The sequence below is a fragment of the Prionailurus bengalensis genome, chromosome C2, assembly GCF_016509475.1.
Source record: "Prionailurus bengalensis isolate Pbe53 chromosome C2, Fcat_Pben_1.1_paternal_pri, whole genome shotgun sequence".
NCBI classification, from domain to species: Eukaryota; Metazoa; Chordata; class Mammalia; order Carnivora; family Felidae; genus Prionailurus; species Prionailurus bengalensis.
This window is the reverse complement of record NC_057350.1, coordinates 151,054,362-151,079,510: the sequence shown is the minus strand read 5'-3', so window position 1 is coordinate 151,079,510 and position 25,149 is coordinate 151,054,362. Positions and strand designations below refer to the sequence as shown.

Here is a 25,149-nt window from a genome sequence, read left to right as displayed (position 1 = left end):
GTGAGGCGCTACAATTATTATCCCCATTTTGCGGATGACCAACTTGAGACCCAGAGGTCAAGTCGTTTGCCCAAGATCCCACAGATGGAAAGTGGCAGAGCCGGGGTGCATAACCATAGGCACGCCCCACAAGCCGGGGTGGCTTCAGAGTCCAGAATGGGGAGGGCGCTCTACAGCACATTGTTTATTTTTGTGTGTGTTCCTCCAGCATGAGCTGGCATCTCTTCTGAAAATACGTTTTTGCCACCTTTGAGAATTTATGCATCCTTCTTAATAGGAAGGATTCAGAAGTACCCTGGTGGTGAGTTGCCGCTTGGCCAACCAATCCTGGAAGAACTTTTCTTGGCCAACTTTGGGGGGACAGAGCAGGAAGCTCTACGTGGTGGCTCTGATCCCAGGGGCTGTAGGCAGGGAATCTCAGTTCAGGAGGCGACCTCCCACCCCAGAAGGCCCAGGAATGAGTTTGATGATGAACTGAGACTCACAGTAAGGGCCCCACTAGGGATGGGAGAGAGGGTGCTCAGGTTATCTCAGAAATGATAGCTGAGTTAGGTGGGTTCTGTGTCTCCCCTCCAACGTAGAGAAAGCCTTGCCACCTCCCGCGGGTCACAGGAGGTGAGACCACAGCCCCAAAGATGCCAGACAGGGAGGGCCTCAGGCAGAATTGCATAAGAAGAGTCGTATCAGATGTGAAGACCTGTACTTGGGAGTAGGGATGAGACTTCCCAGATGTGATGGATTCCTTAAAAAGTGAAGGCTCAACCTGCTTTTCTCATCCTTGTGGCTGTTTTTCATCTATTCTGTTTTGGTTCCAAGGTCCGTGAACACAGACAGCACAGGTTATTCAGGAACTAGCTCATGTGGCAGCTTCCTTCCAAGAGGTAACACGGAATTCGACGCGGGTTACCCACGCTCCCCGCGCAGTACACGGGAACCACGCTTGAGAAGGATCTGGAGGTAACTGCATGGAGGATGTCCGCTGGGTGCCTATGTATTCCTGCCATTCAGGAGACCACTGCTCCCTTAAGATTTATGACTTTATTTTATGTTTTCTGTCAAAATTCCAAGATGCTGTAGTGACTAATGGGAAGCAAGGAAAGGGAAGGAATACTTCAGGTAGTGGAAATACCAGAGATGATGGTTTCATGTTTTTTTTAAATGTTTATTTATTTTTGAGAGAGAGACAGATAGATAGAGTGTGAGCGGGGGAGGGACAGAGAGAGAGGGACACACGGAACCCAAAGCAGGCTCCAGGCTCTGAGCTGTCAGCACAGAGCCCGGCACAGGGCTTGACCTCACGAACCCCGAGATCACGACCTGAGACAAAGTCGGACGTTTAACCAACCGAGCCACCCAGAGATGAAAGTTTACAAGTTAGCAAATGTTTACTGAGCACCTATTACACACCGCTGGCTGATTCCAGATACACAGAGTTCAGGGCCATGCCAGCCCTTAAGACACTCTGAAGGATCCTGCAATGCCCTGACTCTCTGGGAGAATGAAGGTCTGTGGTCAATTCTTCCAGCCATGGGACAGAGAATGGCACCTCAGAGGGGGCCCAGTTCATGCCAACCGTCCCCAACCAGCTGTATAGGCTCTGAAAAAGAGTCCACGAACGGACCCAGGGCAGAGGTACAGAGGTACAAACTTTCTCAGTGGTAAATCTTGTACGTCCTCAAGCCCCCGGCGCAGTGACACTCCCATCAGACGTGAATCTGGCCCTGCTGATGTCTGCCCAACCTCACCTCTCTGACACCAATGCATTCTCGCCCCAGACCGTCTAGAGCCTCTTGCAAAACAGCCAGAAAACCCAACCTTGAGGAGCATGGTGTCCACAGAGCTCCTCTGCCCATTTCTGTACTCCAAACACTTGAAATAAATGTATTCGGTACAAAGGTACAAAACGGATGAAAGTTGTTTTCAAATGCTGATTTCACGCCCCTCCCGAAGGCGCTCTTTTGTTCTTCGATTTAATTTTTACATCAGATTGGTGATAACAAACGCTAGGGCTGATTCATCAAAGGAAGCTGATAATTACTAACTGTACATTTTATTTTGTCCACGATTTTGGTTAACACCTGATTCCAAAAAAAATATTCCTTCTGAACAGGCTGGAAGCTGGCATAAAAATTATTAGCAATGAAGAGATCTTTTTGCACAGAAATAGATTTAATACCTGCCAGCTGCAGTAAGTGTATGGGACTTGCTTTGTGGCAGCCAGCAAAGTCTGGCGGCACCTTTCCATCTGCCTCCAGGTAAATGAACACCTTGTTAACCTAAGGGCTGGTTTGGGGTCATATTTTGCCTTGCAGAAACGTACCCATCTTGTCCTGGTTGTGATTCCAGGTGGGCAGATAATAGCAGATCACCAGGGAGGTGGGGTCAAAAACTGGACCCAGGGCAGCCCCTAAAAGGGCAAGAAGGGAGGGGAAGGATCTCCTAAGAATCGGTTGGGGGTGCACCCTGGGGGACCCCAGAATCACTGAGAGAAGCAGAAAGTGTGTGCATCGATCATATGTGGACAGGAAAACCTTGGATTGAGAGTGACTTGTTCTGTGAGTGTTCCACGAGACGAGCAAACATTTCTAATGAATTTTAACTTGAGAAACGAGCGATGTCTTGCAATACGAGTAGTAGGTGACGCCGAATGTCACGTGATCACGACTGAGCCAATGGTTCTTGACATTTGCTTCGATATACAAGTGCTTTGGCTTACAAGCATGCTTCCGGAACGAATCACGCTCGCAAAACAAGGTTTTACTGTACTTCCTATGTGCACAGTCCTCAGCAGAAGTCAGATGTATGTAAGTAGAGGGTATTGGATGCTTCCCGGCGTCTTTAAACCCCTTTCTTATTATGAGGGCAATTCCCTGGTTTATGACCCCATGCCTCCTCAAGACAGAAGCTGGGATTTCTCTTGCTCCACTGCTCTTGCCCCTAAGGTACAGGCAGCAGATCTGGGCTTCACCGATCTGACACACCCCCACGAGACTCTGACTGGGAGGCTAGGGCCCTGAGGGATGTGGGGGCACACAGAGTCCGTGCTGCTGAGCAGAGCAGCAGAATCTGCAGCTCCCAGCGACAGAGGTCCCAAGCAGCTCTCAAGCACCAGGGTCAGGGGCACAGACATGCTCTCTGTGCTGAGGGGTATATTCTGTTCGTGATAGAATCTGGCCGTGGTTATCGTGGGCCTTTAGGTTTGTTCCTCTAGACCTCTCAGAGATTCTGTGAGTTATCTGATATTCTTGAACAAATTCTTTTCCTGCTTAAACTGGCTAGGATGACTTTCTGACATTTGCAAGTGGGAGGCCAGACTGTGACCATAGCTCTATAAGCTGCCAATGACAGAAGCCCACAGGAAATGTGCTGGGTTGCCAAATCGAAATAATTCAGGAGAATGTAGCTTCAGGTGTTGTTAGATCCAGGGACCATGGTCAGCTACACAATTTGCAGGGCTCAGCACAAAACGAAAGTACAGGGACCTTTTTCAAAACTTATTGAGAATTTCAAGATAACAATGATGACAATGTAAGAGCATTCAACTACATACAGGGTCCCTCTAAGCCCAGAGCCCTATGGGACTGCACAGACTGCATGCCCATAGTCCTGGCCCTGCCAGGGGCTCAATGTCACCAGGCCCCTGGTGTCTTTCTCCTTTAGCTCTTGGTTCCAAGTCCCACCTGATCCCATGCCTCCACTCACACTCCAACGTTCTAGGGCGAGAGACCTGTCCGGATTCACACAAACAGCCAATTGAGACTCTGAGGCCAGTTGTACCCACAGCATGCCAGGGCGTGCCTACCGCAAGTACCCTGATTAGCCTGGAGGTTGACAGGCTTAGGTCAGGCCCCCAGAAGCAGCTTCTGAGGAGAGAATTGCCGTGCAGGTGATTTGTAAAGGAAGTGATGCAGGGGAAACTTGGAAAGAAACAGGGAAGTATAACAGCTAAGCCAAGAGCGTGATCGCAGGCAGGTGATTTCACCTGATCCCATGAGGAACTCTGGAGTATAAGCTGCATCTCACAGTTATCTTGGCCTGAGACAAGGAAGCTGGCATTTCAACAATCCCCATCTGTATCCCTTAGTCATTGATTAAAGCTGCTCCCTATGTACACAGGCACATAAATTCCCAAGTGCTCCTGGCTCTCTGTGCAGATAGACAATCTGTGCCCCAGTAGACCGAGGACAGTCTTTAAAAAGAAATGCAGATGTTACCTCTTGGAGATGAACACCAGAGTGTGGAGGAACGGGTCCCCAAATGGTACAGCCTTTCTGAGATGTGGGCAGAGCATAGACCCTGGTTTTGTGACATCCTAGCATACTGGCTCTACCTGCAGCAGCTCTCATAAAATGCTGAAGAACAAGAACCTGTAGTTCCACTGGGCATGTTCTTGTGCAGCCAATGAATCAGGAAGTACGAGGTGACAGGCGCGTAGCGACTGTAAGGTTGTATCTATGGCAGAGCTTTTATTTACCTAACATTTTAAAAATTAATCTTAGGCTATCTAAGCATATAAAACAAAGCTCATGTTCCCTGTTTGGAACCGAGTGAATTGCATGACAATGTTTGCACGAGCTGTATGAGCTGCTGAGTCTGTCACAGGAACAAACTTTGTACAAGGTCTGCTCATATCTTTTGACACCTGCACTTAGTCATGGGTGACGACATGACATGTTGCTCTTGAGAGATGCATATCATTAGCTTCATTAAGGATAGGATCCTAGAAGACTAGGTCAATTATTAACAGTAAGGTATATGAATACAGTTTCATTACAGTCCTGTTGAAGTATAATTCACGCACCGTACAATTTCCCTAGTGAGACTGCACATTTCATTGTTTTGGGGGATAGTCAACAAAGCGGTGCACCCATCACGACAGTCCATTTTAGGAGATTTTCATCACTCCAAAAAGACACCCCACACCTATTAGCAATCATTCCTGATCCCCACCTCAAGCCCCTAGTGCTAAGCAAAAGAGTAGACGGGTGGACCATCCCTCTTGTTCCTAATCTCAGGAACCATCCAGAAAGTCCTATGCGAAAGAATTAGCTCTGGAAAGTCCCCCAGTATCTACATATGCTTGGGGGTCAAGAGTTTAGAGTGCCTTTCTGATCCCCAGGCTCAGGGACTGGCAAATCAAGAAAGAAAAGGAGAGGCCATACCAATTCAATTGAGCCAAGCTAATGAATCTGGTCCAGTGTCACAGTCCAAGAGAAAGGTGAGCGTTTGCCTACTCAGCTATCCTGAGGGCAGCAGTGGCCTCGGGCACACGAGGCAGAGGTGTGGCCTGTTTCCTTCCTGAACGCCAAGGCGATGTCAGGTCACTCCTTACACGGGCCCTGTTTCTCCAAATTCAAGCGTGGGGAAAACAGAGCATTCCCTACATGGGAAGCTGGCGATGCTGGTTGAACCAATTTATACACTTTCTGTACAAAAAAGGCCACCTTACCTTTCAGGAGAAGAGAAAGGCAAGGGAACACCCAGCAAAGCATGTTAGAAAATCCTTTAGAAATACATTGACAACACTACTAAGAGATTTCTGTCTGACCAAACTTTTTTTTTATTCTTCCACCTGAGGTTTCGAAAAAATCATCTACAAGACCCAAGGTCATTAAATCAATTAAACATATATGCCTGTGTAACTTTGCCGTATAAAAATCTTGGCTACGGTGTGGTGTTATTGAGTTAGGTACATTAAGTAAACACTCATTTGAAGACCTTTTCCACTGGAACGTGAGAATAAGTCAGTGAAAAGAATACATTTTCTGAACATCACGTCGGCCCCATTAGGAGAGCTCTGTGATCACATTATTATGTGCTTTGTCTTCAAACAGAGACTTCCCTGTCTTTTTCACCCATAAGCAGAAAAAGTCCTTTCCATGCTCATTATCAGGCTCCCAGAGCCCGTTCTCTCTGATGTGCCTCCCTCCCTCACTTTGGAGCTCTACTTCCTTGAGATCTGTCATTGTCACCTTTATTATAATGGAGTCTTACAATCCCACAGCTAGTGACACTCAGGGGAGGAGTATTCTGATGAGGAGGGTGGGGGTGCCCGGGGAAGATGTCTGTGATGGAAGTTTCCACAGAGGCTACACTGAAAACTCGCAGAGAGAATGGAGGACTGGTAGGGAGATGGGCATTTCACTACCCAGTTCCCCTCCCCTGGTCTCCTACCAGAAAAGTCAAAAAGGCCCTGGGTATCCACGAAAGGGGATCTTGTGTTATTCTAGCTGCATTATTCTCTCCCCAGGTAAACAAGCAGAATCGTACACAGTTGAGTAAACAGGTCGAGGTGATGTATTTTCTTTGTATCATATGTGAGCAAAGGGAGCTTAACACACCCATGGGAGGAAGGAATGAAAGCTGGTTTCCTTTTCTCACATTCCATAGAGCGTCTGACTCAATGGTAGGACAGTTAACCAGACCAATAGGACATGATGCGTTTCTTTCATTCTAAGAAGAGAATGTGCCTCCATGGGTGTTACTCAACCAAAAGAAGGTCCGGGAGATCAGGGTGTATGATTCACCCACATTTGGAGGGTAGAATTAGCCTGCAATATCAAAAAAGGCATCCGAAGTGCAAGACCAATATTTTTAGAAATGCACCTAAGAAATGGCCAAACAGGTAGGGCAGCAATAAATCAGAAAAGGTTTAATTCTTCCAGTTTGTCTGCTTTGGCCAAAACAACAGAATTCAATCAAGTTCATGGGCAGATATGATTTGCATGACTTGTTTAGCATTCTGCAGATGAATACCGATCAGGGCTATTCATCTATCTATCTATCTGTCCGTCTGGGGTTTTTTTGTTTGGTTTTTGTGTTGTTTTTGTTGTTGTTGTTCGTTTGTTTTGTTTTGTTTGTATTTTTCTCCCTAAGAGTGAACTGCCAAGACAAAGTAATTTTAAATGTACACCACAATGTGCTGAGTTGCAGAACGATCCTGCAGATTTAGAAAACTGTTAGTGGCCCTCTCAATCTTTTTCATTATTTTTTTGAACTTGCAATTAAAATCATGCTGCAATCTTAGGAGAGACGGGATCCAATGGCGTATGAAAAATGGCACATGAGTTGCTCTGCAATTTTGAACAGAACTAAAGAAAAACTGCGGAGTTGTGGGAAAGGAAGAAAATATGTGCTTTTTGCAGACATAAAATACAGGCTCAGGAAAATGAAAGATACAGGAAGGCTATTCCAGACAGAGAAATACTGCAGCGGGAAACTCTTCTGCTAATAAGGGTAGTAAAGGCCAAGTGAAGAGGAAAGACAAGAGACCCATAATCATCTGCAAGAGGAAATAGGTTGGGGCAGTGAAATATGACACTTTGCTCAAAGTAACCCAAGGGCAGTTTCAGAGCAGTGGGTGATCCTGGGAGAGATCAGAGTGCAGAAAAGCACAACAAAGGTAAAAGTTGATGAACGTTCACTAGGATAAATTCCAAATGGATTAAAGATATAATTAAAACTAAAACAACTTGTGTTATTAGAAAACATGGAATTCTTCCTCTATAATTTAAGATGGAGGAAAGCATTTTTCCATGACCAAAGATTCAGTAGACACAAAATAAAGAGTGATTAATTTGTCTACATAAAAATAAAAACTTCTGAATGGAAAAAAAAAAAAAAGAAGAGGAGAAGGAAGAGGAAGAGAGAAGAAAAAAAAAAAACAACACACCAAACATTTTACAAACCCCATAAAGACAAACAACAAACTGGAAAAACTATTCACACCACAGACAAAGAACTAATCTTCCTATCGATTTTATAGAAATTGAAGAGACCAATAGGCAAAAGATATGACCATCAGTTCATAGAAGTAGAAATAAAAACAGCTCAGATGTATGAAAATATGATCAACTTCATGTACAAGAGAAATGCAAATTCACATTACACTGAGATATCATTTCTAAAATTCCAAATGTTTGATGACCAGCTGTGAGACTGGGTTTTCCCAGAAAGAGATTTTGAGACAAATAGTTTAATGTAAGTAGTTTACTTGGGAGGTGATTGCAGGAAATGTCAGCAGGGAAGTGAGGAGAAGGGAAAGAAGATATGACAGGGTGTGTTATTAGGCCAATTACCAGGATGGGTATCTGGACCTCAGCTGGGAAACTGTGGGAGACAGTGCAGAACGCACTTCAGAGCTATCCCCTCAATAAGTGACAAAGCTGGGGTGTTTCTCCACCAGCTGCCTGGCCACCATTTTTGATGGCGGTTTGTGGGGAATTAACTCTCAGGCATTTCTGCCTTGTCTCCCACACTCACACGGGGGCCAAGCTGGCTTCCTGAAGCCAGAAAAAAGCCCTGGGGCAGAGAGTTGCAGCTGTAAGTAGAATAGAGGTGACCGTCTAGAAGGCACGGATGGGGCTCAGTAGCATCCTCCTCCTTTGATGCTGCTGCTAGGGAAGAGGCACTCTTGTACGTTGCTGGTGAGAATGGAAATTGTTACAACGCCTATGGTAACTGACAGTGTCAGTGAGTTGTTGGCCGCCTGGCAATACCTAATACTGATTCTTGTCTCTTGGTGCATGTACCCTTTGACTCAGCAGCCCCACTTCCGGGAATTTATCCTACAGCTAAGACTTGCACATGAAGCGAATAACATACATAGAAGATTATTCATGCGGCACTATTTGCAATGACAAACTCTTGGAAACCACCTAATGTCCATCAGTGGCAAGGGGCTAGTTAACTAAATTAAGGTGCCATGGAATGCCACGCAGCTATAAAAACAAATGAGGCAGGTGGCTCTGTTGGTTAAGCATCTGAGTCTTGATCTCAGCCAGGTCTTGATCTCAGGGTTGTTGAGTTCAAGTCCCGTGTTGGGCTCCACGCTGGGCATGAAGCCTACTTAAAAAAAAAAAAAAAAAAAATGAGGCAGTACTCTGAGTACTGATGTGGTGAGATTTCCAAGATAGGTTGGGAAGTAACAAAAGTAAAGGGCAAGAAGATTATACTCTCTTTTCTGTAAGAAGGGAGGTGGAGGGTAAGTAAGCCAAACTCATATTGACTTATATATGCACAGAGAAACTGGCTGGATACAGAAGAAATTAATAACAATGCAAAGGTGAGGGTTGTGGTGGTGGTAACTGGTGAATAGGGTGAAATAGAGATAAAACTGTGAATACATTATTTCATTTGAAAATTAAATTAGAAGTGCCTCTGGATGTGGGTATCTGGGGGATATGGAATTATGTGGCACTTTTTCATCCTATGTTCTATATTTCTGATTTCTTTCCATGTTCTACACGGCGCGTGCATTACTTGGCAATATGAAAAAATAGCGGAGATATAATGACTATGTGCAAACTAGGGAAATGGACAATGGTCAAAAATAAAATGGAAAAATTTATTGGACTAGGTAAAGAATAAAAGTTGACTGGCTGTGGCTAAAGGAGGAAAACAATTTACTGGAAGGGTGTGGGATATTTCATAGAATCACCAGGAAGGTAGAAGCAATGGACTCAAAATAAAAGCAGAACCATCAGAGGAACAGACTGTGGCCATGCCCCCACCGGACTGGGTTCCCTCTGCCATCCTTAGGGGAACAGGAAGTCAGACCAGAGGTTTCAACCGAGGCACCAAGATATGACAGCTTGTAGATGTCAGAGCAAGGCGTGAGGCAGGTCACCAGGCAGAAATGCCAAAGCAGATGGCCCAGAACTGGACACAGTGAGGACGTCAAAGGGAGGAGAGACTGAGATCAGAGGCAGACTCTTGAAGAGGACCCTAAGGTTGTGGAGTCCCACTATGCCCAAGAGAGTGATAGAGCATTCTGGTGGGAGAGCTGTCAACAAACCCACAAAAATGCCCATAACAGTGTCACTTTGAAACATTGGCCAGACCCAGACAACAAAAGCCAGTTCATGACAGTAACCTGTCTATGAGGAGATGCCACATTCCTCTTAGCCCTAACACCAGAAGGGTCAAAATAAGCAGCTAGGCTGTGGGGAGGACATAATGGGGAGAGGAACAAGTCAACCTATTCTCTTCATAGTCTTACCTGGGATAGGGAGGATAATTTTTACCTTCCACTGAAGGTACAAGTATGGACAAACTGAGATTGTGTTTTGCAAGTTAGTGACTGTAGGACTCTGCTGCCTGGAGAAGTCCTAGAAGGTCATGGGCATTCATTTCATGTGCCTTCGAATGGTAATGGCAAAACTACTCCCATGGAGGAGACTTAAGGGGGTGTTGGGTGGGGTGGACAGCAATAAAGTTGCTTGTAGGAGTGCCTGCCCGTACAGTGACAGTAGTGTAGAAAACAGTAAATCTTCCGTAGCTACATTTCACCTGCTCCCATTTCAAAGTCCCAAGCAGAAGTATCTGATTGGCTGAGACCTCGTGCACATGCTCCCATGTGCAACATGCTGCCATGTTGCTCAGAATACTCTACCCAATGAATTGGACAAATTTAGGAAAGGTGGATGGGGTTGATACACGTGCACTCTAATGGGAGGTTCTGCATTCACTTTTGATGGGTATTACACCCTGCTAAGTGCCAGAGGAGGAGGGAGGACGGGATTCCAAGAAGAGTAAAAGAGACCCTTCCCTCAGTGAAGTAGAGTCCCACTACATTATAGCAACTACGACACAAACGTATCTCCCTTTCATCTAGAACCTTACGGTTTAAGAAGCGCTTTGATGTGTGTTGCATTTGTTCTTGACAACACAATGAGAAAACTCTCTAAGGTGCAACGTGGTGGTGCCTGGCAAGTGGTAAGTATTCGGTAAATGTTTGTTAAATGAATGAGCAAAGGAATGAGTTGGGCAAGGAAGAGTTAAATCCAGTGTACAAAGTACAGGCTTGGCAGTTGGTCAGTCTAGTTCAGCCTTGTCCGATGGAACTTACCATGGATGTGGCTCTTTCTGCTGTGCAATATGGTAGCCAGATACGCTTACTGAGCGCTCGAAATGTGCCAATGAGACCGGGGAATTGAATGTTAATTGTCTTTAATTATAATTTATTTCAACGTCAATTAAAATGGCCACAGGCATCTAATGGCTACTGTACCAGACAACACGGGTCTAGAGTTCTAATTCCAGTTCTGTTTATCTCGCTTGTAATCTGAGCAAACTCTTTAGTTTCCCTAAATCACAGTTTCTCCAAATGTGAAACCGGGAAAATAGTGGTCCCTTACTTAACCGTTCGTGATGGTTAAAAGAAGTCTTATATGTGAAAAGGTGAAGTTCACTAGGCTGCAAAAGGCAAAGCTTCATAGCCGGCAGAAACTCAACAAATGGAAGCCACCATTTAGATTCCTGACTGCCACCGCAGAGGAGATGCCAAGGCTCAGGGGGATTAGAGAGCTTTGTTCAGGTTACATGGCAAATTCGCCGCAGACTAGGGTTTGCATCTCCTGTTTTCCCTACCACGGTGGCTTCCTCACTACCAGCATAAACAAGAGCTCCAAAACCCGTTTGGGCAGTAAGAATTGTCTGTGGGTTGAAAAATGTCTTCCCGATATGTTTGTGATTAGTATTCACATTCATGTCGATTCCGCCGGGAATAAGAAAACAGAAATTTGTTTGAAAGCATTACTGACTTTATAGGAGCGTCTTGCCATTGTGCAGAGTCTCAATGAACACATACTAAAAGTACAACTATTATCATGTGAGGTACATCAGGATCTTTGGACATTGAAAAGGCATCCTCATCCTCTTTGTTGCAAAGATTAACACCTTGTTAAAACAAGAGTTAAAGAATGGAAAGATACAGGAGACGCGCACACAAAAGAGTTAAGTATCAAGAGAAAAGGGTGATGCAAGAGATTCCGTCAACCTGTATATATTCCCGGTACTTGTGCTAGAAACATGAATGGCAGTTTTTACCAAAGAGGGTTTATTTAAAGTCAGTTAATAGAAAAGATCAATGAGTAATTCCCTAAAGGACTCTGCAATCATCAGCAACTATAATAAATAAAGCTCTGAGTTTAGTTTTCAAAAATGAATTGCACCCATTCAAGTGGGGTGAAATAATGCTTTAAAGCCGATTATGGGAAAGATTTCAGACTTTTAATGACTGGTCCTGAGTGGATGAATATAACCCAGAAGATGCACATGAGGACCCATTGGGATGAAAAAATAAAATACTTCAACTTCTATATTTACTTTCTTTCTTAAAAAAAAAAAAAGAAGCCAAGTTTCACTGATATTTCATGCAAGCATTGAGAGCAGTACATATGTATAATTTAAATAAATACACATCTAGAGGGTGCATACTCTAAATTATTTTACTAAGAAGACTACACAATGCAAAATCTTTCAAAATGTTTGTTTTAGAAGACAATCAGCTCAGGATCACGCTAGTTAATCAATACTGATGATCAATTACTGATTGGTAAAAACAAGCCAAAAATAGAATCTTAGCTATATTAGTTAGCTTTTCCTATGTAACAAAACACCCCAAAACGAGTTGGCTTTCAGCAACAACCATTTTTTCATTGTTCTGAACCTGCAGAGTCTCACTTGCACTGCAATCTAAGAACATGGGTTCCAAAAACTAACAGTCCTATGAGGAAGGGCTGGAAGACCAGGGATTATTATGCTATGAAAAAAGAACATGAATAGGAAAGAAAAATATGTGTGTTAGACATTTACTATCTTGATTTCTTATGGCTTAGATTTGAATACAATTTATAGTGGACAGAAAAATATTTTGAATGGACAACTGGTTGAAGCAACAGAAATTAAAGCATTTTTTTTTCTTTTCCCTAATTGATTTCAAGATGACGATTTTATACAACTACATGATTTCAGAGAGTTACATTTGTGTGAACGACACAGTCAGCTGACATCAAAATAACTGGAAAATCCTGGAGGAGATGTATACATTACACACTTGTCGACTTTTCTCATTTTTACCAAGAAATTGGCCATTTCCTGCCCCTCATTTTTAAAGAGAACCCATGGTCTTTGTTTCTTTTTCTTTCCCCCACCAACTCAAATTCTCCAATTGTAAATTCAAAATACGAGCAGATTTGAAGATGGATTATGAAGAATGAAGCCTTGGTATAAACAAAAGAAAGATGAAGTAAAACGCACGTCCGTCACCGCATGAGAAATGCTATGACAAATGTGCGGTACCTCTGCATCAGATGTTAGTGACAGGTACCACTTGTCCACCCGAAAGAAATATAGGAAATAAAATCCATTTTAAAGAAAACTTGTGCATGTGTACTGTCCCTTCTGGGTACAGCTGAAACAGTGTTCTGTTAGGATAATTTCGTATCTTATCCTAGAACTAAAATGTCTGCAAGGTTAAATCAAAATGCTGTAGAATGCTATGCGATATTTAAGAAATAATCTAATTTGTAATAGGATTTAGAATTGAAATTTAGCACCATACATTTTAATAACCAATAACCTTGGGTATTTAGACCATGTTAAAATGTATACTTTTAACAAACAACGAACCAAGGCTACAGTGAAAACAAGAATGTCATTTTATTCAGTGGCATAACTGGAAGAAAAGTCAGAAAGGACTATAGCCTTACTCAAAGAGAATTTTTTTAGTCAGGTAGTTAAAAAAAAAAAATCAATCTCTCTGTTCCTCCACTTTTCTAGGCCCAAAGTTATTTTTTGCTGAGTGGTGCAAAACACAAAATGGACATTTGCTTCTGGCATTGTGACCTTCTCCAGGCCCCTGTCTGAGCTGCCCCGATGCAGTGTATTTCTGGCATATACTTGTGATATAATCTGCCACCATTCTCCATAAATGTTCAACTTGACTGCAAGTGAGAGGAAAAAAAAAGTCTCTTTTGCATCAGTGAAGAGTGTTACACTACTACAAACACATTTCTCTCTTTTAAAAGATAAATGATTTTTTAGAAAGATTAATTCGGATGGGCAACTCCTCAACACAGTTATTTTTCTTCTGGCTATACACATTAATCCATCTAATTTTTGTTTTAAAACCAATAGGGCTCTTAAATATTATAAACGATCTCTAATTCTTAAAAAGAAATTTATAGCCGGTCCATACGTTTTCCAACTAAGACACAGCATAAAACCTCCATCTCTGTACATAGACACTAATACACGTACACACCCGATCCAACTCCACACTTACCCACTGATGACTAAACCATCTGAGATGGCTTGATGGGGGACGGGCGGGGGGGGGAAGAGGCTGGAGAGGATTTTATTTTTTACAATAGGCATGCAAAATATTTACTGAACAAGACATTTTGCTCTGTCTTTTGCTTTAGTGTGTGGGGGGAATCATAATTGTATTTAGACTTTATATGGCATGGGTTACTCAGTTCACAGCAGAGGCACCTGCAGCAAATTAATTTGTTGTAGCACATTAATTATCTCATAGCTTCTATTTAGGCTGCAGCTGTTGCTATTATGTTAATAATATTTTTTATCACCACTGTATACAACAGGTTATGGAAATAATAGAAATATCTCTCTTTTTGGCTTCCCCCCCCGTCGTTCCCATTTTTCTATGTCAGAAGGAAAGACTGAAAGAAATTTAGGCAAATTAAGCCCCAAAGCGCACTATAATTTTCTATTTCTGAACCGATTTGTAAGAGAATGGGTAACTGAAATTAGCAAAGAATCACCCCACACAAAGATGGCGCGTGCAGAATTTGTGAAAGCGAAAAAGAAGACGAAGGAGAAGCAAAAGAGGGACGGAACACTGCAGGGCTGGGGTGGTGAGTGTTTGGATGGGGGCGGGGAAAATGCTGCAGTTTTCATGAAATAATAAGGTGGGGGAAAAGAGGCATACAAAGAGTAGGTTTTTCATTGTTTGTAAAATATAAACACAGATGAATTCTGTCTTTGGTTTGTTCATGCTTTTCACTCTGCACAGCAGGGATGTTCTTAAGAAGTTGCCCTCTGCGAAATTTCACTAAATGGGAACCGTGGACCCTGCATGATGGGATTATAATCACACCAGCCACTCCTTTTACATAATTTTTTGTTTAAGATCCAGTAAGACTCCCTGTTTTTAATATATATAAAGCAATAGACATGTATGTGTCGATAAACTGAGAGTTTGCGTCCCCAATAGCCCAGTGCAGGCTAAAACAACAAAAAAAAAAACCACGGTGATATCACATCTACAAATCTCAATGGATTCAAAAACAATATGAAAATTTTTAGCTGACAAGAACATGTCTGCTGCCTGCAGTCCCTGCAATAGCTCACCATGTTGCCTACTAACCGAAAGATCAAAAATTATCGATTTCATGGCGCTGCGTGCTCTGGAAAGAAAAGCTACTTTAAAATTTGCATTGTTTAAGAAATGAGTTAAAAGAAAAGAATCATTTTTTCCTGAACACTTTGGAATGTGAAAATGGCTTATTTTAATCTTATCCATGATTTACTATAATTCTATTATTTTTAGCAGCTGGAGTCCAGAAATGATTTTTTTCGATGAATTTAGGATTTTGCCGCAGTATACATCTGCAGTCCCAGAATCCTCCGGTAAGTTAATCCTTCTTGCGATGGGAAACGCCTTTAACCTTCTTGTGAATGAAATATCTGCAACCATTTTGAAATTTTTAATACAGAAGTGTGTGTGTGTGTGTGTGTGTGTGTGTGTGTGTGTGTGTGTCTATGTTGGGGGGGGGGGGAGGCTTATGTCTCCAAAGCGTGATTTCTTTGCAACGCAGCGGTAGGTATTTGTCTTAATTCTTAGAAACATACACCTTTGTGTTCTTTGAATATCATGGATGATATCTCCATTGCTTTTCCTTCACACTTTCTATGGTAGCCATTAAATGTATGTACTTCCTTAGTATGGCAAGGACTGTTGTGTCAAACCAAGGAAGGCCTCGAGAACGCTAACTCCAAGCAGGAACCGTGTTCCTGGCATAACTGAAGCCGCCATGATCGTAGCTACCACTGCTGCTGCCACGGCCACCACCATGGCCATCGCCTCCCACCACCTTCACAGCCCCCTCCCTCATGCCGCAGCGCACCAGATGCAAGCTTTCCACGGTGGCTCTCCGCCGAATTTGCCCAGTGGGTTCCTAGATTACTTCTGTGTGCGAGAATAGCCAACCATGTAGCCTGACAAGAGGTATTTACAACTACTTAGCCTGTTCAGCTGGAAAGAAATCAAAAGATAACACTGAACCCTGAGATGATGTATTTGCGAATCAAAAGTCCCAATCCATAAATAGCGCACTTGATGAGCTGCTAAATGAAAACCTGATCTGATTATTGCCCAACGTTTTCACGTTGTTCAGAAAGAAATATTTTTAACATGCCTTCTTAGAGAATTGGGACTGTTTATAAATGCAGGGAATATTATTTAGTCTTACCTTTCTGCTGGGAGAGGTTTCTTCTCAAGGAGGTTCGGATATAGAGTCCAGAGGAGACCACACCCTCGTTACACAGTTCTTATTTTCTACTGTTTCTGCTTACTTGTGAGTAGGACTGATTAACAGCTATAATTATACATTAATTTAAGGGACCTAATCAAAAGAAGCCGGCCACTCATTTCCCTCTCTCTAAAGGAAACTCATTGTCATAGTGCTCAATAAATGTTTAATTAATGGATTTGATAGTTAACTATCCAAAAAGTGAATGGGCCTTCTTTACAGTGCTGCCTTGATTAATGTTTCTGTTGGAAGTGCACAAACACGCTGGGCATTTCTTTCTTTGCCTAAGGTGATTCAGAATCATGTGTTTTAGTGAAGGGATGCTTTCCATTCAGAATCCATGTAATCACTGCTTGATGTGCCAATGGTCTAATATCATGACAAGTAATACTTCCTCTGTTAAACCAGCTGGAGACACTTTTGGTTTCTAGGCACAGAGCCTGAAATTTGGAACCATTTGTCTTTTGCAGCCTTTTTTTTTTTTTTTCTGTTTAATGCAGTCTTTTGCATTAAAATGGATTAATTCATGTCAAACCCAAATGGCTGGCTCTAGAAGAAGGCGTAAAAAGATAACCAAATGTTTTTTATGAAACATATTGCCCAAGGCCCATTTTGAAAAATCATTTTTACAAAAGCAGTTATTTGACCAACTCATCAGGTATTTTGATGCTTGTATTTCTTACTGGTTTAATGGTAGCATTTGTCTTTATTGCACAGAAGTTATTCATCTCATATGTTTGGTGAGACAATTGGAACAATTTCTGTTTTTTGAGGGAAGAAAATAAAAATTCTGGGCAATCTGTTAAACTCAACTAATATTTTTAAATGCTAGTCACACAGTAATTCTTCAGTACACTTAAATTTGATAGGAAACACAGCTTACTGCATTGTTGCAAATTTTACATTTCCTTTAATGACATGGTGTTTACCTAAAATATTAGCAGGGATTTAAAAATCTTAATTCCAAATTTGGATTAAGATATCTAAATTATAGAAAATGTTTCAATTATTTTGGTATCTGAATAAAGAAATACAAACATAGAAGAGTTTTTATCCTTTAGAGGTCCTGATGGTGCAAATATCTCTAAACCAGTTTTAACAGAGTGCCTTATTGAGAAAAAAAAAAAACAAAACCAATCCCCCTCCAAAGGGAATATACAAAAAGGAAACATCCATGAAAAATTGCTCAAATGTTGATTAATCAGTCATCTGATTTTAAATGTATGACTCTAATTGAATCAACTGTATATTCTTTAATACTTTTTATGAGGATTAAAATTGGGGGTCAGTGCCTGGAAACGCTATTTACACTCTGAGTTTACATGAGAAACACTGCTTTGATGAAATACCTTTTTTAGTTTAATTTGTTTGAATTCTGACTGGCCGAGTTAATCACCACCGTCGGCTATATTTAATTCTATAGAATTACTTGCGCAGATAAAAATGAGAAAGTAATTCTAGACAATGGATCTCACCGAACATCGTCTTAGTGTGTGTACTTTTTCCACTGGTATGGTCATAGCAGTTAAACGTTACCGCTGTTATGTAGTGAAATACCTTTAAGACGGGGGGGGAAAAAAGAATTATTTAAAGAACATGTTGGCCCTGAGCATTAGCTTGCCTAAAACTACATATCCTACTCCATGAGTAAATAAGTAGGTTTCCTGCCCATACCTATGTATAAAGATCTATTGTTTGCATTCATTAATTATACGGATAAAAGACCCAAGACAACTTTCACTGTTGCTTTTTGCACTCTCCATTGTTTTGGAGGAAAAATAAGCATAAAATAATAGAGCAGAGAAACTGAATCAGTCATGATTGTTTCAGCTTTGATAAACAAATGCCTATCTTGCTGGGTGACAATCGAGACATTTCCAAGGGAAAGGAAGACCCAATTTTAGCCTGCTGATACGAATTAGAAAATGTTTTTGAGGAATGGAAAATTAGTTTTCAAAAATCACAAGCTGCCTCATTGATTACTCCTTCCATAAACAACATACTTGATTTCTCAAAAAAGTAATACCCTAGAAATGCATTTCCTCCAAAGAAACATGCTCACAAATAAATCTATTGATACTAGTACTGTGGGACCATATAAAAATGGAATCCATCAGAATTAACCTAATTGACAGGGTTCTAGAGCTAATCCATTTCCACCAGTCATTTGTTCACAGCGCTTACTCCTAAAGACTTGTTGAATTGCGGACTGGGCGCCCATCCTAAGAGTTCACAGCCTTCGGGAGGAGGGATCGCAGGCGGCCCGGCCCGGTGTTTCACTTCAAATTCAGGCTGAGCAACCGGTCAGGACGCGGGATCCGCGACCCGGACAGTGGGGGGAGGGGGGGGGGCCTTTGGGGCGATGTGCGGCTCGCCGACGAGCCGAGTCCTGCGGGGAGAATGAGGCCCAGACCGCAAAGACCACGGAAGCCCTAAACCGCTGGAGTTCCTCGACTCGACAGCGGGGCGGCTGCGGCGGCGGCCAGCAGCTCCGGGAGCTGGCGGGCCGCGACCTCAGGGCCCGCGCCTCCCCCCGCCCCCCTTCCCCCCCCCCCCCCGCCCCCCGAGGGCCAGAGCCCAGAGGCCGCCTTCCGCGGGCAGCGGGAAGCTTGCGGCAAGCCCGCGTCGGCTCTCCCGGTCGGGGCCCGAGCGGGGGCGGGGGCGCTGGGCTCCGGACAGTAGAGGCTCCGGGTGCCGCCCTCCCTCCGTCCCCGGGCCTCCCCGCCGCGGACCACAGCGCCCTAGCGAGCCGCCCCCCAGACCCGCACCGCGGGCCAGCCCCGGGTCCCTCTCCGGGGAGCGGCCGGGGAGTGCGCGGGCGCCCCGCCCCGGCCCCGGGCGGTCGGACGACGGCGGGCGCTGGGCGGCGCGGGGACTACTTTCCGCCGCTCTCTCGCGCCCCGCCCCTTGTCCTCGCGCGGCGGAACGCTCCGCGCTGCGCCGGTGGCGGCAGGATACAGCGGCCACTGCGCGACTTATAAGAGCTCCTTGTGCGGCGCCATTTTAAGCCTCTCGGTCTGTGGCAGCCGCGCTAGCCCGGCCCTAGGAGCGGAGAGCGAGGGGAGGCGGAGACGGAGGAAGGTCCGAGGAGCAGCTCCGGTCCCCGCCGAGCCGCAACAGCAGGCCGAGGACGGTCGGACTCCAGCGGCGGGAGGAGCCTGTTCCCCTGAGGTGCTTGGGCGCTGCTTTCCTTACCCTTCCGGGGCTGCTCCCGCTCCGTCTTCGGAGCCAAACTTCGTCGCGGGCGCGCGGTCCCGGCGGCGGCTGGGAACCGGGCCCGGCGCGGCGCGGAGGCCCGGGGTGGGGAGCGGGGGGCGCGGGCTGGGGGCGCCGAGGAGGCGGCGGGGGCGGGCCGCGCCCGGGGGGCGGAGGGCGGCGGCCGGGCCCGGGTTCCGGTAGCGCTGCTCCTCGGGGGCCCCCGGGGCGCCGCTGGAGGGGAGGGGGCGACGCGAGGGCGCGTCCGGGAGCTCGATGGCCGGCGGGGGCGGGCGGGCGGGAGGCTGTGGTTTCCGTCCGGGGCTCCGGCCGCGGCCGAGTTTGGGGGAGGGACCCTGCGCCTCGGGATGCTCCGGGCCGGGGTGGGGGGCGGGGTGGGGACGGAGGGTGGGGGTGCTCCGCCTTCCCAGCCCCGGCGGGGAGTTGGGGTACGGGTGCTGGGCCTGGGACGCCAGCCTAGGTCCCATCTGCCGGGCCGATAGGGCCAGGAGACTTTCTGTTCCGATTCCCTTTTTCCGTTTCTCGAGAACGAATTAAGAGAATCCTTAAAGAGAATTGTTAGTATTTTTTTTTTTTTTTTAATGCCCTGCTTCTGTGAGTTTGGCACTGGTTCTTGTTTGGATCCGAGCAACTTTAAACCTTAGAGGAACCAAACTCCTAGTGCAGACGGCGCGATGCGTCAGTAGGGCTTGCACAAATAAATCCATGTCCTGCACCTAAATTTTCTTGTTCCGTGCAGGTGAGTGGAAACGGCGTGCAATGTACTGAGAGTCTTGGATTTACGGCGGTGGGTGTGAGACCCTTGTAAAAATAGGGGCGGGGGCCAGGGCGGCTGGCTTTTACTGTTTCTTACCAGGCGAACCGCGGGATTCAGCTTCTGACTGCTTGGAGGAGAATCTTGGTAGAAATGATGTATTCAGATACTTTTATGGCAGCTAAACGTGATTTTTGGAGCACGTTTTTCTTTTCAGCGGAGTGAATTTTTCCCTCGCTACGAAATTGACCAAATGAAATTCAAGTGTTGCAACTTCTTTCAGTGTTTTGTCTCGGGAGAGGATTTTGAACAGAGACTTTGGAAGTTCTCAAAGCCAGCTTCTGAATCCGCGAAACTTAAAAGCTTTGGCAGTTGGGTGTAGTTGGTTCCTTGGTTTTCTGTTCCCTTTCGGAGGGAGCATTGTCTCCATACTTTGTATCTTCCAGACGTCTGTGGTCTCCCCTCCCCCCTGAGTTCGTGAGTGGTGAATGAAGAGAGACTGGCCTGCTGGTATGCAGAGGTCGGCAAAAGGAAATCGAGGAGTGGTTTTAGTGAAATGAGAGCTTTGTGTCGTGAATAGTGGTGGCTTAGACTAGACATCAACTTGAAGAGACGGCTATCCTTTGATAAAGTCTAGGCCACTGTTTCTCAGATCGTTGGAGTTACAAAGCATTTTGTGTGGAGTTTAGGAAGCCATTTCGTTACTGTGAGTTGAACATTCAGTACCTTCAGATACTCTTCGTGTGAACTTGTCTTCGTCCTACAAAATAGTCGACGAGCCCTGAAATGTATTTACATAATGCTACTGTTAAGTATCCGCTTAGATTAGTGACCTAAACTACTTTGGAGGCTTTGTTTTGGGTCTAAACAGGCTGCTGCAGTATTTATTTTAAACCCACAGAAATCTCTGGATTTAAAAAAAAAAAAAAAAAAGTACCATTATGGTTACTTGAGAATATCATTTCACAAAATTTGCTCAATTTGCACCAGTATTCATTACTTTGACCTAGTCTTTGTTCTGAAGGCCATGTACAAGGACAAGGCCCTAAAGTGATTGCAACAGTAACTTGAAAAACTTGCAGAAGACTGTTCTATAGGATTAAAGGAATGCTGAGACTATTCAAGTCTGAAGTCCTTGAGGGGGAAATGAAATGCACTAGGAAGTTTAGTATAGCATGCAACTTAGAGTCCTTGTGGAGTCCTAGGCTTGGGATTCTTCTCCCAGAGGTTGGGGAACAGTCGTTTTTTAAAGAGTTTCCAGGGAAAATGAAGTTTTAAGAATAAGGTGGTTAATGAAAAAGTAAAACCACTGTTTTTTACCACTGTTCAAGTGTCAAGAAGCATTCAAAAGTTTTCTTTTTTTGAACCAATTGTTGTTATCTGACTACTGTCTTTGCCAAGAGTATTATGTAGAGTGTAGAGTAAGTATTAAACTTCTCAAACTGAATTGAGCTTCCTGTTATTACTGGTCAGGCCTAGAGTAAAAATTCTTCATATAAATAAAGTTTTGTGTGCTTGTTTTCAGAGAGATACTTCCCAAATAGAAGGGAAGACATGAAGTAGGCCAATTTCTCTAAGGGTATTTGAAGGTGTAGCACTTAGGAAAACTGTCTGCAGATACCCGTCTTTATTGTTTGGAGGGTGGGAAGAAGAGGGTAAATATTGAAACTAGGGAGGTGGGTAATTCAGAAGTTTGAGTATCTTTTTTATAGTTTTAAGAAGCGGTGAAATTAAAACTCCAGAAATGGACTAAGTATATTTAGCCAAGTGAAACTTTTGTGTTATTGAAATGAAAGAATGTATCTGTTCAGTTACAACAAGATTGGTTTACTAGTTGCTGATTATCAGGGGGTGAATTTTAAGTTTGTGCTTAGAGCTTGGTGGGAAGTGTGCTTGATTTGATTGCTAACCCAGGACGGAGGGGGTGAATGCCTTTTAGAGTAGGACACACTTTTCCAGTATCAGCAACTGTTGTGTAGTGCATATAGACTTGTGACATTGTTTTTGAAAACATGAGTTGTATTAACTTTGTTTTCTTGTAACTCTCTTTTTGTTGGGAATGTGATATCTTCTGTTGAAATAGCTTGACTGAAAACATTTTTATACCATAAAAGTAAATAGTAAACAAAGACTAGGGACTGCTTCTGAGGATTCCAGAGCATGTAGCTACTGCCTCCAGTACCCTAATATGGAGGATACTGATTTGCAGAATCAGTTCTCATTTTTCAACAGACCATTGTTAATGTGATGCTGTTCTAATTGTGTGATTAGATAACTGGCTAATAGGCTAAAATAAGTATATACTTCTCAGGTTCCACAAAGGGAAAATGTGTGATTTATGTTGCTTGAAAATGAGTAGGAATTAACTCAATGGCTTTTCATCATTTAAACTCAGGAGAAGGTTATTTCTTCTGTTGACTTAAAAATGCTGCTTTTGCGTTTCATGCAAGACTGAGCTTGACTCAATTGGAAACTTAGACCCGTCTGTTGAGGCTTGAATGCTGCTGTCCTTAAAAGTATGTATAAAACCTATTTTCTCTGAAGAAAAAGATGCTCTTAACAGAGAAAAGTAAGTTAAATTAGGAACCCTGTTTTAGAGTTTAACTGCCTTTTTAAAATTGAATTGTGGACATTTCTTAAGAGACATTCCCATCCCCAGAGTCTCCCTCAAACCTGATGCTGCAGCAGAGTGAGAGTAGTGTTAGGGCATGTTTTCATTGCATACTTTGGTCATGTTGAGTGCCCTCCAGTGGATATAATGTAATGCTTCTGGTTTTTTGTTTGTTTGTTTGTTTTTTGTTTTTTTTACCCCCAGCAAGTTTGTATGGAATCTATTTTTGGATAACTCTGATGAGAAAGCATCAATTGGGAAACCTTTTGAATTCTAGAATAATTTATTCATATTAATATTTCTGATTAAAAGACTGGCTTGAGAAAATGTCATTTCAACCAATATTTATAAGAGAAAGATCAAAGTTAAAATAGGGATCACATATTTAAGTCACTTTAAGTAGGTTAAGTATATCATAATGGTAAAACCAAAAACTGATAATTTGGGGGCAAAAGATCAGGTGTTTCGCCATCTTAATGAGTTACAGAAACTAAAATGGTCAGCAAAGGTTAATTGAATCACTCAATTTGTCTACATCCATTACATGATAAAACATGAGTAAGTGCTCAACTCAGTTATATTATTAAGGAATATGTCTGTGTTAGGATCTAGATAAAAACAAAGCCAGCTGAGTCAGTGTATGTGAACTCTGGACCATAGTTACTATAGGCTCTCATTGTGTAGAGTTGTGGGTGGTGATACATTAATTTTTTGCCCTTTAAGTTTTTCAATAAAAACCTTTCTCCATGCTTCTGTATTAAAGTTCTTATGTTTCTGTTAGTAACACTTTTTTTCTTTTTATGAATATACTTGTTTCAAATAGGATTATTAGTAACAAGAATAAAGTGTATTCTCAATTACCTTTTGGAAGTCAGATGTTAATTTTACGGAAAACTCATCGGCTTAGAAAAAATTTTAGATGTCTTTTTCATAATGGGTGGTTGAAATGAAATTGAAAAGTTGATGTAGGGAAGGGAAATGACAGTATTTTTGCTCTTGAAATTCAGCATAATACTGTGGAAACGTTAATGATTTTTTGACTATTTGAGAAATGTATTATAGTTAGGAGTTTTTTTTTTTTTTCTTTAAACACGGCAAGAATGTCTCAATTGTTTTATGTAAGTGGTTATTCCAGAATGGATTGTATTCCTTCAAAAAGAATCATTTTTGGAATTAGATGTCCAAGTTACTTCTTAGTATTTGCAGCATTTATTATCTCTAAGGTCAAATAGCTTCTGTCCCAATCTTCCAAGATTTTTATGAGATGAGAGTAGATTTGAAAGTTCCTTTAAAAATCATGTACATACAGTTTACTGAAAAAGTCTACCTATTAGGGACTTAATTTATCTCTTGAAATTGGCTGACATACAACATGTTGGCATGCAAGATAAGTGACTAAAGTAAGATTGCTTTCAAAAGCCATATAGGTTTGGTCTTCTGTTATAGTGGGAATGGCCTCTCAGTGTTTCTAGGACCAGACAGCATGGGGTGTCTGAGACCGTGGACTGCAAGAAATTGGAGAGTACAAGTTCCATCGAAGCAGCCAGTCTTCGGTTCCAGCCATTGTGTTGGTATATTCCCACATGAACCGTACTGTTCACGTTGTCCTATCATCTGATTGTTTTTTTCTGAGAGAAGAAGGATCAGATTAATGTGCATCCTTTGATTTGCACATGTTGGTGAATGAAATTCATGTTTAAAGACACTGTTGAGCACAAATAAAACACACCTATTAGCAGGATACTGCTAGTTTGTAACATCTGCAGTACGTCCATTTAGAGTACAGTTCTTAATGATTTTGAAATGAAGATAATATGAATCTGTGGGTTTGTGTAACTTAGGAAATAAGATTGTTAAACTGTTAGGGTTATATTTTGGCACTTGGAAGATGCCTTCTATCAATTGATTATACACAGGAACTGATTGTGAAATCTGGAAGACTCAATTAAGTTTAGGAATTATAAGATGGTTGGGTCAAGGGAAAGGAAAAATAACTTGATCATCTTAATTATAGCTTTTTAAAGTATTTTTAAAAGAGATCTCAAAACTTAATCTGTGAAGGGATTAAAAACGCTGGAGACACTGTGACTGCATGTACATAATCATGTCAGCCTAAAATTTTATTAATGCCTTTAAATCATGTTCTCCTGGTTTTTATCTGAAGTCTACACTTTTTTTAAAAAATTAATTTTTTTAATGTTTATTTATTTTTGACAGAGAGAGAGAGACAG

At 43.0% G+C, this 25,149-nt stretch overlaps 1 protein-coding gene across 4 annotated transcripts in view; it reads left to right on the top strand.

The window, feature by feature from the left end:
• The first annotated feature begins 19,396 nt into the window (after nt 1-19,396).
• CTNNB1 (catenin beta 1) overlaps nt 19,397-25,149 on the top strand; it is a 40,803-nt gene continuing 35,050 nt past the window's right edge. For 3 of the 4 annotated variants that reach the window (XM_043595670.1, XM_043595669.1, XM_043595667.1), the window contains exon 1: nt 19,401-19,508. The gene's annotated coding sequence lies outside the window, so the exon portion shown is untranslated. Of the gene's footprint in view, nt 19,509-25,149 lie in introns of all 4 variants that reach the window. The other variant, XM_043595671.1, reaches the window with a different exon arrangement.